Genomic DNA, 14074 nt, shown 5'->3' with positions numbered 1-14074 from the left:
AAAAAACAATGAAACAACAAATAATTACCACAATACCCTTAAGTTTCCTGAGTTATACCCTTGAATAAACCAAATGCCCCTGGGGAAGACTCCTCCAAGGCAACTACCCCTGCAGCCTCCCCTATGAACCACATCAAGTTAACTAGCAATCCAATAACCATCAGCAATTATAACATGCCTCCCCCTGTGTCCAATTAGGAAGCATCATCTCAAAACCCAGATGCTCATTCTCCATGAGGTGAACCCTCCAAAAATGCAGCTTACAAGATTTCAGCCCCATCAGCTAGAACACACACCTGGGACATCAAGAGAACAGGTCCTCTGCCTGGTCACACAACACCAAGCATACAACATAACCACATCACTACTATCCATCATAGGCACCATATAATCAGACCACAACACTTTAAAGCCAGACTCTAGAATAAACATATTGAGAAACACTGTAAAATTGAATAGTTCAAAGGAAAGGATACTATAGGTGACCATTAGCCCTAAGTCTAACTAGACTGGTTGCCATTTGGGTGTGGAAGGACTAAAAGTAGGGAGGGAGTGGAGCCCATCCCGAAATTTTAGGACACTTGATCCCGAGTAAGTCATCTGGTTGCCACAGTGTAGTAGAAGCTCCATCTTTGTGTATGGTAAGGCTAAATGGAAATCCTCAATGATAGGGAATTGTATTATCTCACAATATAAGAAGTAGTGGTTGTGGAAAGTGGCACTATTGCAAGATTATCCAAGACAGATCTGGAAAGAGTTAAATTTCCACACCAAATTTCCACCACAAAGTCCTCAGATCGCATGTTGTGGTTTGTATGCATGATGTCCTTCAAAGCAGTGTCCCATTCTGCATATCACATCTCTAGGTCTGGACTGAGGGCCAGGAAGTCCCAGCGCCTGATGTTCTCAATCTAAATTATTAGGCTCCATTATTGGCCTGCCCAGGATGGTCTGCTGCCTGGGTGGCTTCAGGGAGGTCCAGCTTTCCCATCTTGGAGCACCTGGCTGAGGACACTACCCCTGCTGAAAAGTAGTCCAGGGTTAAACTCCTTGGGGATAGCTCTGGTGGTGCTCGGGACCAAGCACCTTTTGCATCCTTCTACCAGTGTAGGTTGCCCATGGCTGCCGCTGAGAAGTCTCCATTGTGCAGGTCGGAGCTGGAAAGTTACTCAGCTGTGGCCATCCAGTGTGATGCCCAAGGCTTTTCTTACTCTATTTAAGAGTATCAAACCCCACCCACACCAAAATTTCTACCATGCACAAACAAATCAAGCACTAACTCTCACGGTCATCCTGCTCATTTTAGAAGCCATGCTGGATTTGATGCAGCAGGGGCAAAAGGAGGATCACTTATCATTCGCAATGTAACTGAGAAGAATGAGAAGGAGGAGGGGGTTCCAGAGGACTTGTTAGGTATGCAGCTAGGAAGAGACACAGATAATCACCAGTGTAACAGAAATCTATAGGATCACGCCCAGGATGAGTAGGAGAATGAAAGCCTGCCGTGCTGGGAGAGAGGGGGAAGGTTCACAGTCCACCTTGGCAAACATGGTAAGTGGCATGCTGGCTTGTTTTTGCAGTGACAAGCAAATTGTTGATATCAAACAAACAGAGAGATGACTTTTTAGATAAACCCAATCTTAGATTCTTAGTATTGCAGCAAATTTGTGGAATTTTTCAAGCGTTCTGAAAAGGGAGGCAAAGCTCCGCTAGTATGAACAGACATGTTGCAGCCAACTTTGGACAGAATTTTACTTTGAGGGCGTTTTTGACTTTGTCATTTACTAGTGTCTGTTCCTGGCTGCTTTGGTGTTCAGCCTCCTTTGCTTTAGCCAGCCAACCTAGAGTCAGCAGAACAGCAAGAGTACCAGCAGCAAACCAGGTCATCCAGGTGCTGTCTTGTCTACTCTCAAGTGTGATGTTGGAAGAATTTCAGTGCAAAAGGTGCAGTTGTCACTCCTAAACAGACTACACCATTTGTCACCAGTGTGGGGTGATAGGCATTCATTGAAATAAACTAATCCTGTATTTGTGACCTGCTTCTGCCACCTATTCCTGATGGTAAACTAATATTGTACCACTGCCACCACCAAATGCCAAATATGTAGAGATGAACCTTTCACAAAAATTAAGACATAATGTCTGAGATTCATGGAAACTCATTACTTATAACGCATATTTATTTTGAACTACAGCCTTGTACAGATATCAGATAATTGCCATTGGAAACAATCTTTCGTGTTTCATTTTAGTTTAGTTTCCAGTGACAGATGAACACAGTGCTGTTCTGTTTAATAGAGAGGAGAAGAGGAGCAAGCGGCACCCCGCTGTGCTCCCCTCCAAAGAAATGCACAGCAGTTGTTTTCCTAATCAGTTGTTTATCAAAATGCTGCAACAGATCAATGAAACACGTTGGGGAATTGCTGTACACATGTCAGATGTTCCCCAGATGAGCATGACCCATCAGCTCATAGGTTCTGACAGGTTAGCTGTGATTATTGTGCTAATTGCACACATCAATAAACATTTGTTTATGTAAAGTAATGCAAGATTGTCTGAGCATGGGGGAAGTGGGCTGGGTTACCCACAAGATGACCTGGGTGGATGCCTAAGGACATGGTGAGGCTCTAGATTCCAGTCTTAAAAACCTCTGCTATCATGTGTGGAAAAGGTGTAGACATTGGTAAATCTGCCCAATCACATTTACAATCATTATTGCAGATATTGTGGCCTGTGCTTGGTAGATCCCTGTTTATTTTAGGGCTTCTCCATTACTGTGGGTGTTCGATTCGGGTCGTCCTTATATTCGACCCGAATATGGCCTTTCAAATTTGGATAGACCCGACCCGAAAAACATGTGGTTCGCAGGCGCCAATTTGGCGCTTCCAAAGTGCCTAGGGACCTCTGCATTAATGCCTAGGGCCCTCCAATAAGAGCAGGGATCCTTTCCTCCATCTTTTTGGTGGCAGGCAACCGATTGGCTGTCTATCACCACATGCCACACAGGCAGCCATTGGTCTATATAAGGCCAGGGCTTGCCTGCATTTACCACTCGTGACAGAGATCTGCTAGCAGACACAACCTCTCTGTACTGCTGGCAGTGTTAAAGTAAAATTTAATTGCTGCACTTAGATAGTTAGACTGTTTCACTATTAGTCAGATAGATAGTTTTATTGTACTGTATTGCTTCAGTCCTGTAATTCACACTACTCAGATAGGTGGAGTGTTTCACTGTTAGTCAGATAGATATTTGTAAATAGTACTGTATTGCTCCTGTCCTGTAGTCAGTTAGTGTGTTACATACAGGCAGCCAGAGCCAGAGTACCCAGACGGCGTGCATACTATCACACTTGTACCGAGAGCCAATCAGCAGACGCAGTGACGGACGTCACATTTGTATACTGTGCTGCATATTACAAGCGTCACCGCTGAAGGAAAGTGCCTGATACAATACACACAGCGCACTTGCATTTTTTGTTTAAATCCCCCCCCCCCCTAAAAAAAAAATCTGCTTACTGTAATAATTTACACTTTGTGAAGCATATTAGCTCAAAAGTATTTTGCAGGGTGTGAATCCACACAAGCATTTTAACTATGTCTAGCCAAAGGGGAAGGGGCAGCTTTGTCAGGGATGGCAAGGAAAGCAGTATTGGTTGGTTTTGAACTGCAGATCCGAGAACAAGAAGCAAGCATTAGACATTTTAGCGCTGCTGGTGGTGGTGTGTGCCCAATATTACTGTGCCCTGAACAGCCTGGGTCAAGTGATTGCACCCCTCTTTCTTCCAATCCCAGACACAGGCCTCACAGGGGTCCCAAACTATAGTCCCAGATACACCTCTTCTTCCTACTTCTTCCTCCTTGGCTGGAAAGAATCCTGTAGAGAAGAATGTTCATGAGTACGTAGAGGAGTCCCACCAAGGGGGTGGAGAGGCGGAGCAGGACGCATTCCTTGAAGACGCACAGTTGTTGACCACACCATGGTCATCTGAAAACTGTGTGCTCAGCAGTTGAAATGAAGCAAAAACCCAAACAATCTTGGAACAAGTTGCATGAGCACACATTTAAAAAGCTACCACCCGGAACACCTGGGCAAAGCACAGAGCCCTGTGTGTCGACCTCTGCCCCAGAAGCAAGCTCAAGCTGCTAGATCTTCCTCCGCTGCCTTTCCTCCTTCTGCCACCAAAGGTTCCAGGGCTGCTGCCAGCAATTTGAGTGGGGGATGTAGCCAAGCATTACAGTTTTCAGGCTCCACCAGCAGTGAGGAGGAGCTCTAACGCAGAGCGGCTGGTGTTTGTCGCATTCAACAAGTATCTGCCAGCAGTCAACAACAAGTATCATTGCCATACCCCACACCTTCTACCCCATCATCCAATATTTCTGTGGTTGACATTAGCAGCATCCAACCTTTCATCCCCCAGATGACGGAGCGCAATAGGAAATATGGCCCAATTGACCTCAAAACAAAGGTAATCAATGCGGCAATTGCACAGCTGATTGAATTTGAGCTCCTCCTTTACGAGCTGGTGGACTTCTGTTACGCATTCCTCTTCGCCAACCCACAGTAGGTAATGCCCAAGCGGCAGTATTTTGCACAAAAATCTGTTCCTGCTTTGCATCAACACGTGCAGAGCAATGTGTCCGTGGCCCTGCAGCACTCAGTTTCTGGCAAGGTGCACCTGAGAACCGACAGTTTGTTGAGCAAGCATGGACTGGAAAGATATATTTCCTGCACAGTTCACTGGGTAAATTTGATGGCAGCAGGGAAGTATGCAGCTGCAGGAAGGCCTGCATACCTAGCTGCGACCAGAGCACATCGCCGTGAAATCTCTTCTTCAACCTCCACTGCCACCTCCTCGGTCTGCCTTAACCTCTTCCTCCATCCACCAGTATCTGTTCCCCGCCAGTACATCCTGCAGTTTGCTATTGCTAAGTCAGATGTTGCCACGCAGTCCTGAGGTGTATCTTGCCTGGCTAACGTCATAAACCTCATAGTACAACGCTTCCTTGTAAAGTACCTAGGCCTCCAGCCGCTGTTGCTAAGGGCAAGAAAGTTGTCAGCGCATTTCCACCGGTCGTACAAAGCCAGTGCCAGATTGGCACACAGCCAGTGCGCCGGTTAATTTGTGATGTGGCCACTCATTGGAATTCCACCTTTTACATGCTGCAGCGGCTCGCTGAACAACAGAAAGCGGTTGTGGATTACGTGGCAGAGTCTGCTCGTTTGAGACGCTTACCTACATTACCTTACTTAAACCCTGCGGAGTAGCTGCAAATTGAGGACTTGTGCACTGTATTGTCACTTTTGGAAGAGGCGACCAGGATGATGAGCAGGAATCAGGCCTGTGTCATTGCCACCATTCCCATCATATGCCTGCTGGAACAGATGATGGTGGAGCTTGGACACGACACAGAGTGGACGCTGCAGGAAGAGATGACGTTTACAACATCATCCTGGACATGTGTGCCTACTAGGCATAGTGTACTGCAAATCCAGGAAGAGAAGTGGGTGGAAGAGGATGGGGATGAGGAGGAGATTGCAGGCATGGGAGAAGGTGAGGAAGGGGCAATGGAGGAGATGAAGGGCACATGGCATCCATCCACCCAAACACAAGGCGGCGTGTTCTGGCATAGATGGCAAGACTAGGTAGAGGAGGAAGAGGGCGACGACCCTGTGCTGCTGTTCGGCCCACAGGAGTCTGGGTCCCGAATTCCCTCAGCTGTGGGAACTGTGAACCACATGACAGCCTTCATGCAAGAGTGCATAGCCAAAGATCTGCGCATACAGCACCTAAAAACAAATGTTACAAGCCTGAGATAGAACAGCTCATCTTGCCCTAATACAGGGGATCTAAAATGCAGCACTACCAAGAAGTGCTTGAAAGGGACATGTACGCAGCCTTTTTGTATGCCAGCAGCAGCAGCAAGGATCCCTACGGTAGTTGCACCAGCCATGGCAACCAAACAACTATCTTAAGCGGTAAACATGCCATTCAGATTCTTGCCTCCCAAGCCCCAAGTGTGTTATCTAAAGGAGTGTTCAGTGCAGCTGGGGGCATAGTGAGTTACAACCGCATTTGCCTCTCTGCATAAAAAGTCGACTGACTCACTTTTATTAAAATGAATAAGCTTTGGATTGGCAATGACTTCAACACCTTTTCTGCAGAGTGCACTGATTAGTCGGCAACTGCTGCACGGCCTGCTGAGACCTTGACAGGAAGAGCACTTTCACAGCCTTCTGCATCTCCTTCTCCACCTCCCCCTCATGGCCCTCTTACTCTGTCTCTGAGGCCAATACCTTGCAAGTAGCTGTGTAACTGGCTAATTTTTGTACGGAGGACCTCCCTCGGGGACTTCTGCCTCTATCTAATTTGAGGCCTATATAACTTGTAATGGAGCTGTTTGACTGGCTAATTTTTGTATGGAGCTTCTCCCCTTCAGGGCCCTCTGTCTCTATCTCCTGTGAGGCCTATATCACTTGTAACAGAGCTATGTAACTGGCTAATTTTTGTACGGAGGACCTCCCTCGGGGCCCTCTGCCTCTATCTCCAATGAGGCCTATATCACTTGTAACGGAGCTGAGTAACTGGCTCATTTTTGTACGAAGGACCTCCCTCAGGGCCCTCTGCCTCTACTCTGTCTCTGAGGCTTAAAACTTGCAATAGAGCTGTTAAATTGGCTAATTTTTGTATGGAGGACCTCCCTCGAGGCCCTCTGCCTCTATCTACTTTGAGGCCTATATCACTTGTAACTGAGCTGAGTAACAGGCTAATTTTTGTACAGAGGCCTCCCTTGGGGCCCTCTACCTCTATCTACTTTGAGGCCAATATAACTTGTAATGGAGCTGTCTGACTGGCTAATTTGTGTATGTAGCTTCTCCCCCTCAGGGCCCTCGGCCTCTATCTCCTGTGAGGCCTATAACACTTGTAACAGAGCTATGTAACTAGCTAATTTTTGTACGGAGGACCTCCCTCGGGGCCTTCTGCCTCTATCTACTTTGAGGCCTATAACACTTGTAACAGAGCTGTGTAACTGGCTAATTTTTGTACGAAGGACCTGCCTCTGGGCCCTCTTCCTCTAATTACTTTAAAGGCCTATTTCACTTGTAATGGAGCTGTGTAAACGGCTAATTTTTGTACGAAGGACCTCCCTCAGGGCTCCTTGCCTCTATCTACTTTGAGGCCTCTATCACTTGTAAAGGAGCTGTGTAACCGGCTAATTTTTGTACAGAGGACCTTCCTTGGGGCCTTCTGCCTCTATCTACTTTGAGGCCTATATAACTTGTAATGAAGCTGTGTGACTGGCTAATTTTTGCTTCTCCTCCTCAGGCCCTCTGCCTCTATCTCCTATTAGGCCTATATCACTTGTAACAGAGCTGTGTAACTGGCTAATTTTTGTACGGAGGACCTCCCTCGGGGCCCTCTGCCTCTATCTACTGTGAGGCCAACATCACTTGTAACATAGCTGTGTAACTGGCTAATTTTTGTATAGAGGACCTTCCTCAGGGCCCTCTGCCTCTATCTACTTTGAGGTCTATATCACTTTTAACGGAGCTTTGTAACTGGCTAATTTTTTGTACGGAGGACCTCCCTTGGGGCCCCCTGCCTCTGTCTACTTTGAGGCCAATAAACCTTGGAGCTGTCTGACTGGCTAATTTTTGTATGGAGCTTCTCCCCCTCAGGGTCCTCTGCCCCCATGTACTGTAAGGCCTATATCACTTGTAACAGAGCTGTGTAAGTGGCAAATTTTTGTACGGAGGATCTCCCTTGGGGCCTTCTGCCTGTATGTACTTTGAGGCCTATATAACTAGTAATTAAGCTGTGTAACTGGCTAATTTTTGTACAGAGCTTCTCCCCCTTGGGGCCCTCTGCCTTTAACTACTGTGAGGCCTATATCACTTGTAACAGAGCTATGTAACTGGCTAATTTTTGTAAGGAGGACCTCCCTCTGGGCCCTCTGTCTGTATCTACTTCCAGGCCTATATCACTTGTAATGGAGCTGTGTAACTGGCTAATTTTTGTAACGAGGACCTCCCTCTGGGCCCTCTGCCTCTATCTCTTGTGAGGCCTATAACACTTGTAATAAAGCCTTGTAACTGGCTAATTTTTGTACAGAGGACCTCCCTCGGGGCCCTCTACCTCTATCTACTTTGAGGCTTATATCACTTGTAACAGAGCTGTGTAACTGGCTAAATTTTGTACGGAGGACCTCCCTCGGGGCCCTCTGCCTCTATCTAATTTGAGGCCTATATAATTTGCAATGGAGCTGTGTAACTGGCTAATTTTTGTATGGAGGTCCTCTCCCTCGGGGCCCTCTGTCTCTATCTACTTTGAGGGCTATATCACTTGTAACAAAGCTGTGTAAATGGCTAATTTTTGTACGGAGGACCTCCTTCGGGGCCCTCTGCCTTTATCTACTTTGAGGCCCATATCACTTGTAACAGAGCTGAGTAACTGGCTAATTTTTGTACGGAGGACCTCCCTCGGGGCCCTCTGCCTCTATCTACTTTGAGGCCTATATAACTTGTAATAGAGCTGTTGGACGGGCTAATTTTTGTATGGAGCTTCTCCCCCTCAGGGTCCTCTGCCTCTTTCTCCTGTGAGGCCTATATCACATGTAACAGAGCTGTGTATATGGCTAATTTTTGTACGGAGGACATCCCTCGGGGCCCTCCGCCTCTATCTACTTTGAGGCCTATATCACTTGTAACAGAGCTGTGTAACTGGCTAACTTTTGTACGGAGGACTTCCCTCGGGGCCCTCTGCCTCTATCTACTTTGAGGCCAAATCACTTGTAATGGAGCTGTGTATCTGGCTAATTTTTGTACAGAGGACCTCCCTCTGGGCCCTCTGCCTCTATTTACTTTGGGGGCTATATCACTTGTAGTAGAGCTGTGTAAATGGCTAATTTTTGTTTGGAGCACCTCCCTCGGGGCCCTCTGCCTCTATCTACTTTGAGGCCAAATCACTTGTAACGGAGCTGTGTAACCAGCTAATTATTGTATAGAGGACCTCCCTAGGGGCCCTCTTTCTCTATCTACTTTGAAGCCTATTTAACTTGTAATGAAGCTGTGTGGCGGGCTAATTTTTGTATGGAGCTTCTCCCTCTCAGGCCCTCTGCCTCTATCCCCTGTGAGGCCTATATCACTTGTAACAGAGCTGTGTAACTGGCTCATTTTTGTACGGAGGACCTCCCTCTGGGCCCTTTGCTTCTATCTACGTTGAGGCCTATATAACTTGTAATGAAGCTGTGTGACTGGCTAATTTTTGTATGAAGCTTCTCCCTCTCAGGGCCCTCTGCCTCTATCTACTGTGAGGCCTATATCACTTCTTGTAACAAAGCTGTGTAACTGGCTAATTTTTGTACGGAGGACCTCGCTCGGGGCCTTCTGCCTTCATCTACTTCGAGGCCTATATCACTTGTAACGAAGCTGTGTAACTGGCTAATTTTTGTACGGAGGACCTCCCTCGGGGCCCTCTGCCTCGATCTAATTTGAGGCCTATATAATTTGTAATGGAGCTGTGTAACTGGCTAATTTTTGTATGGAGGTCCTCTCCCTCGGGGCCCTCTGTCCCTATTTACTGTGAGGCCTATATCACTTGTAACAGAGCTGTGTAACTAGCTATTTTTTGTACGCAGGATTCCCCATGGGGCCCTCTGCCTTTATCTACTTTGAGGCCTATATTACTTGTAACAGAGTTGTGTAACCAGCTAATTTTTGGAACGAGGACCTCCCTCTGGGCCCTCTGCCTCTATCTACCTTGGGGCCTATATCACTTGTAATGGAGCTGTGTAACTGGCTAATTTTTGTACGGAGGACCTCCCTCGGGGCCCTCTGCCTCTATTTACTTTGAAGTCTATATCACTTGTAACAGAGCTGTGTAACTGGCTAATTTTTAGGCCGGAGGAACCCCTAAGGGCCCTCTGCCTACCGGATCAACCCCCTCGGGGCTCTCTGTCAATATCTACTGTAAGGCCTATATAACTTGTAACAGAGCTGTGTAACTGGTAATTTTTTGACTGAAAACCCCTTAGGGCCCTCTGCCTCTACACTGAAGCCTGTATAAAATCTGGCATGTCCCCTTGACTGCCCCATATAATGACCTTGCCAGTAACATAAAAAGCCTTCCTGAATTTTTCTTGCCTTGTACAATGTTGTGCAGAGTTGTGGGAGTCTTGACATGTCTTTTTAAATGTATATGTAGGCTGTAGAAGCTCCACACAGTCCTGAAAAATTTGAATTTTCTTCCTATTGGCTTTAATGGTGTTCGAATTCGATCACCCGAACAATACCGGCCTATTCGATCGAATAGCTATCGAATACTGAGATTTTCGACCAACACTATTCTCCATAGTCAGCTGGTTACTTAAGCCAAGTTCCCCTCCTGGTGACTGCTATACTATTGGCTGGTGGTTGGGAGGTGTAAAGTAACTACATTCATTTCTATTACTGTAATTGAATAGTTTGTTGTGTGCCTGAACTTTTTAAAATAGTTTTTAAAGTCTGTATATTACTTTAAGCTCAGTATGTTTATTTTTTTATAGATATATTGGGCTGCACTACATTTTAAATCACCTTAGTAAAAAAATGTAAAAAAAAAATGTAAATAAAAAATCCAGGGAAAAATTGGTGTTCTAAAAATGCACCCACTTGAGATACTATATCAATTTTACTTTCAGTTTTCTGAAACAATCTGGCTGTAATTTAAACTCTCTGCCTGTTCTGCCAAGCATACCCTACACAGACAGGAAGAAATGTCTGGCTATCTCAGTTTGTCCTGGGAAAAGCCCTGACTTGTGTCATTTTCTTTTCTAGCAAAACGTGTAGGCGCATTACAATTTTGTAACTTTCCACATAATAAAATTTTTTATTCTTGTGTGTTTACAAAATGCAACATGAGCTAACAAGAAAAATCAAATCAATATTATTGTGACTACCCTTTGCCTCCTAACCAGCATTCATTTATTTTGAGTACACTTGCACAAACTGAGGGAATTTGTAGGATTATAGTCAGTATTAGGGTTAACCAATTATAACAAACAAGTGCAAATGATCATCATTTTCATGTGAAACAAAAACAGCTGTGAGGCCTAAAACTAGGCAAGGAATCATTAAACACTGTAAGAGGTAAGTTTGACACAGGGAGGTGTCTGATTGGCTCCAAATGTAATCCTCAGCAGGAAAATGACCCCAAACATACAGCCAAAGTCATTAGGAATTATCTTCAGTGTAAAGAAGACCAAGGAGTCTTGAAAGTGATTGCACATAGAGCACTGACCTCAAAATCTTAAGAGTCTTAGATTGTGTCTTGGATTACATGAAGAGACAGAAAATTTTGAGGTACCCAAAATTGGTATTGTATGACCATATTGCACAACACCATGTATGGCAAAAACCAAACACAGCATGGAGTCCTTCTGTTCAACCGCTAACGCTTGGCTGAAATTGGGTCATGCAACAGGACAATTATTCCAATCACACCAGCAAATAAACAAAAAAATGGTTGATATCAGAACGTGCATACTGGTCCACGCCATTTGAAAGCTTATAATTGATTGACAGCAGACACTGGGACCCTGATTTATGAAAGCTCTCCAAGGCTGGAGAGAATACACTTTCAGAAGTGAACTGGGTGATCCAGCAAACCTGGAAGGGATCTGGTCCAGGATTCAAAACTTTTGCTAGCAAATAGAAAATGATTTCTAAAAATCCATTCCATGTTTTCTGGATCACCCAGTTCACTTCTGAAACTTTGTTCTTTCCAGCCTTGGAGAGCTTTCATAAATCAGTGCCTAAGCGTCAAATCTCTTTACTATACGCTACCCTTACAGCCCTGTCCACAAAATTAAGGTACATTAAAATGTGGGAAGCAGACATAGGCCAGGCCTAGGAGCGAGAAGGGTGGAGTGAAATGGCCCTAGCATTTCAAAGGTATATTTGAACTATAAAGTTTATTTTTTTATCTTATCTTATTTATTATTTTATCTTTTTATTGTATTATTACCAGATTTTAAACTTTTACTTACATACAATAATTTAGTCTTCCTTCCATCTTTGGGTTGGGAATACTGCCAGCTAACTACATTGATAATGAGCTTAGAGGCCTGACATTTAGTTATTAGTTAGGAGCTTATAAATAACACAATTATTGGAAGCCTTTCTGTGAACCTGAGGCTGTGAACCTCTGTACTCACAGAGTATCTATTTCAGTTCAGCTTCAGTTAATCTAAAGCAAAGCCAAATGTATAGTGGTTGGTGAGGTTAGAAAGAAGCAGGTAATAAATACACATGCTACTGGAAGCAATACATTTTTTTATCAGTGAATGCCAGAAGTCTTCTAAACACAATTTGTGATTTAGAGTTATTGAATTATTGACAAATGATGAAGATTAAAATTTTGTAGGAATAACATAAAGCTATCTGAATGATACTTGCCATGCCTCCTACATAGGGTTTAGCATATGGTTGACAGTTGTCACCATCTAGCTTTGTTTCAGGCAATACCCAATGATAAAACAGCGCTGCTTGAATATTTCTTCATACTGGTACATACCCCTCAGCTTTTAAACATGCCATAATTCTCCCTATCCTAAAGAAACCCTCACTGGACCCCTCCTTACCCTCCAACTACCGTCCTATCTGTCATTTGCAATCCCTATTTAATGTACAGCGCTGCGTAATATGTTGGCGCTATATAAATCCTGTTTAATAATAATAATAATAATAATGTCAGGCTGCACTCTGTACGCTAGGCTTTCTCTTATATGCCCTTGTCATCTGCACTCTGTATGCTAGGCCCTACTTCTTCTTTCTATACATTATATAGTTCTTAACACTACACTTTATACAATGTGTTGTACATTGAAACTGTACATGCATATCTCTGTACAATGAGTAATTTCAGGTACCATTTAACCATGTCTATTTAACCCTTTATCACAGTCAGTAAAATGTAGAAACACATACTTTTCATACACATTACTTGGGGGGCTTAGGGTTACTCAAGGTTTTCCACAATTCTAGCAACACACCTAAGTTGATTAGTTTCCTTCCTCAGAACTTAAGGTGCAGGAGTCGTGAAAAGGTAAATTATTGCACATTAGTCAATGTACAACCTATTAACTTTGTCACTATGAGATTTAGGTCTCCATCCCTTCAAAATGAGTTTACATAGACTTTAACCACTTCAATTCTCTTACCTATATCCCCATACTAAACTAAGTCTAAACATTTCTGCTTTGGGTTGTTTTAAATAATTATAATAGTTGTAATATAGTTAGGAGAATTATGTTCCTATAAACTGGTTGCACTATCGTTACATCCAGAAACAGTAAAGATTAGTACCCTAAAGGTTTAAACTCACTTAGTTTTATTTCTTTAAGAAGACTTGTTACCGGGCTGTGAGGATGTTTTTTGAATAAAGATAACAATAACAAGACTTTTATTAGTAGAGTAAGGAAGTCTAGGGAAGGGGTACAATTTCTGATACTCTAACCCTTCCTTACTTTATCTATTTCTACAAAAAAAATTCTTAAAAACAATTAAGGTGTATCTAAAGTCAGAAACAAAAATATCATACATTGCAATTTACAAAACTTCAGATATGCAGCATTACTTCTCTGTTTTCAGGCTTTTATATTTTTACCAGGGCATCCTGCTAAAAACACACTCAGTGTCCTCATGCTTTGTCACATTAGACTGACGTTCCTAATTTTAATCACAACAAAAAATTCACTTTGAATATCCCTCTAAAAATAAAAAGGTGTTCTAAAATGGTGAACTGGGTAGGGCTCGTAAGACTTTTACTCTACAGTGTTATCAGCTCAATTCAACAGACATTTCTTTGCATTTAACAAACATACAATGTCAGTTGGATGGTCAGGAAATGGAATTAGTGAGTACAATGGGGATCGTAGCAACTTAAGGTTGCAATTGGGAGTTGCCACAAAGTGGCAGAATCCTTCAGGGGAAAACTTGAAGGGAGACTATTAAATTTTACAGAAAGTCCGAGATAGTGTGCAGAAAATATGTTTTTGAGTTTTACAATACAGAATCATTATTTTAAAGAACCATCTA

General features: G+C 43.8%; 1 protein-coding gene across 5 annotated transcripts in view; it reads right to left on the bottom strand.

Moving 5' to 3' along the window:
* ARID4B (AT-rich interaction domain 4B) overlaps nt 1-14074 on the bottom strand; it is a 420630-nt gene that overhangs the window by 48163 nt on the left and 358393 nt on the right. The window lies entirely within an intron of this gene.

This window comes from Pyxicephalus adspersus, chromosome 4, assembly GCF_032062135.1.
Source record: "Pyxicephalus adspersus chromosome 4, UCB_Pads_2.0, whole genome shotgun sequence".
NCBI classification, from domain to species: Eukaryota; Metazoa; Chordata; class Amphibia; order Anura; family Pyxicephalidae; genus Pyxicephalus; species Pyxicephalus adspersus.
This window is presented reverse-complemented; position numbering and strand designations above follow the sequence as displayed.